This window comes from Cloeon dipterum, chromosome X (assembly GCF_949628265.1).
Source record: "Cloeon dipterum chromosome X, ieCloDipt1.1, whole genome shotgun sequence".
Lineage (NCBI taxonomy): Eukaryota > Metazoa > Arthropoda > Insecta > Ephemeroptera > Baetidae > Cloeon > Cloeon dipterum.
In genome coordinates this window covers 30,987,356-30,989,727 of record NC_088790.1, presented here as the reverse complement: position 1 = coordinate 30,989,727, position 2,372 = coordinate 30,987,356, and positions in this window count along the sequence as shown.

Below are 2,372 nucleotides of genomic sequence, written 5' to 3'. Positions count from 1 at the left end.
TCAACTCCAGCAGATCAATTGGAGGATTTTTTCCTACTCTTTGAACCAACTTTTAGTGAGGATGCAGCGAAGCAATAGTGGAGCAAGTTCTTCGAAAGGTTTGTCGGTTTCATTTAAATTTTTTATATCAATTTCTTTAGCACAACCGAAAAACCAATAATTTCCAATTAATTTTGGGCTATTTCCGGAATGGAAAATTTACTAAACATTTCTGTTCCAACAGCAGGTTGCAGCACCTCTGCGAAAGAAACAGGAAACGTTAAAAAGTGCTTATTTTGCAAGAGTAAAGTAGCAAAAAAATCAAAAACGTTGAAAAAAGGAAATTCACAGTACGGCCATGTTTGCGATGTCTGTGGAAAAACTGAAAGGTAAATATATTGATTTGTGAAAAACGTCCAACAATCCTGATAATTATATTTTTAGTTTCACCATGGCAGATCTGAAAGAAATGACCGGAGCTGATTTGGCAGCCCTCAAGAAGTGCGAATCCCTTGAGAAATACGAATTTCCCACAGGTTTGCTTATTGCATACTTTTCTAAAACTTAAAAGTTACCAACTGATAATTTTTACAGGTTCTAAACCCTCTGACATACTCGTTGGCTATTTTGAATGGAAAAAATGCGGAATGTGTCAGCTGCTGTTAAGAAAAGGAGACAAAGTGGAAGACCACAACAACGATAAGCACGACGATCTTGTGCAAAAATGTTGGTTAGGCTGCAATCAGTATTTAACTGCGAAAGCGTTCAAAGCCCACCAAAAACGTTGCGGTATTTGGTGTCCTGCGTGCAAAGTGAAGCCCAGCACACCTAACAATGATTACAGACAACATTTTGAGAACGAGCTCGAAGAGGTCTTCACGTGTCCAGCCGACGGCTGCTGCGAGGCTTTCCTGCGCCAACACCTTGACAAAATTTGCGAACACCTTCTGTCCAAGCACGTGTGGTGCTACCTCGTGATGAACCGCCAGCGGTTAGTCAAGAGTCAAGCAGGATTTTTAGTATACAAATATTCTAATAATATGCGTGTCGAATTATTTCAGCAAATCCTCTCCGGTAAGCAAGAAGATGAGGAGGAATTAAAGACGCATGGCTTTCATCTTGAAGGAGATTCTGTCCAGCCATTTGGACGGTAAAAAGCCGAAGAGGAACAGTACGGATGGTGACAAAACCAATTTTAAATTAAGATTAATTTGAAGAAATGAAGGAAGATTATATATGCATGAAATTATCTCTTTTGATAAGCTATTCGACTTTTAGTTTCTGATAATATTTTTAATGTAATTCTTCGGGTTATAGGGTAATTTTAATGACAGAGAAAAGCTGAAATTGTAGCCCAAATGGCTCTCTGTGTATTTCTTGCACAAGATTTGTAATCCCTCCAGCTTTTTAGAAAAATATAGAATTGACTCTCCAACCCTTGACTGATGTGTTTTTTTTCATTGTGTTTCATTAAACCTTTTAAATTCATTATATTACAATTGATGAGTTTCCAAGCTGCAGCAATCAAAATTAGAAATTTTAAAGGCTAAATAAACAAAAGATTCAATTTATAGTGATGATCAAATATTAATTGCAATAATGCCGCTGCAGTCAAAATTTTAAATTAAAAATTAGGATTTGACATTTAATTTAAGATTTTTACTATTAAGGTTACAAAAATGACTAAGAGAGATTATTTAATTTAATTTGTCTGCAAAGAATCCCTGGCTCAACAGCAATGTCAAGTGATTTTATTTATTTTGAATTTTTAAGTTACTCATTTTAATGTGATTTTACGAAATATTAATTCATATCTTCCATTTCTCTTTAAGTTATTTAAAAAATGTGGATCTAGATAGAAGAGAAATCTACCAAAAAATTCGAGCGATTCCAAGCTGCATATTTCTCATCTAATTCCAAGCCACTGCCCGACGAAAAGAGGAGAATTATTTGCTTGGAAATCTCTGGAATCAGTCACATTGCAGAGGCTCGACTTGAGATTTTAAGAGACGGCTGTCAACTCCAGCAGATAAATTGGAGGATTTTTTCCTGCTCTCTTAAAGAAATCATCGTTCATATACCGAATTTTGTTTAGGATGACGCGGAGCAAGGGAAGAGCACATTCTTCGAAAAGTTTGTCTATTTCATTTAAATTTTTGATATAAATTAGAAATCACTATTATTTTTATTTAAATTTCTTTAACGCAAAAGAAAAACCAAGTTTGTAAATTATAGTTAAATTTGGATTATTTCTGGAATGGAATTTATTAATAAATTCAGTTTCAAACAGCAGGTTGCAGTAGCGCCCCAGTGACAGAAATAGAACACGAGAATAAACGGTGCGCATATTGCTCTGATAGAGTAATAAAAAAATCAGAACTCTTGATAAAAGG